Here is a 322-nt window from a genome sequence, read left to right as displayed (position 1 = left end):
TTTTTTTTTACCTGAAGAATAATCAGTTTGACATTAGCCTTCCATGGGAGTCAGTAAATCCCAGCCTGATCCTCCATAGGAATTACACAGTTTCTAACCAGACTCCTTTATCTTACTGAGCCCCGTTTGCTCTGTTATCTTCTGGTTCTGCTCTCTATCTCCTGCTTTTGGCTTCTTTTAATTTTTGTTTCCACATAGCTTCTCTTTCTCCCCTCCCCTTCCATCTGCCCTCACCTCAAACACGAAACAAGAAACCTCCAGAACCTTTCAACTACTGCAACACTTGTTTATCTTTGCGCTGTTTGTTCATCGGCTCCTTTCT

This window comes from Pelecanus crispus, chromosome 1 (assembly GCF_030463565.1).
Source record: "Pelecanus crispus isolate bPelCri1 chromosome 1, bPelCri1.pri, whole genome shotgun sequence".
NCBI lineage: Eukaryota > Metazoa > Chordata > Aves > Pelecaniformes > Pelecanidae > Pelecanus > Pelecanus crispus.
This window is presented reverse-complemented; position numbering follows the sequence as displayed.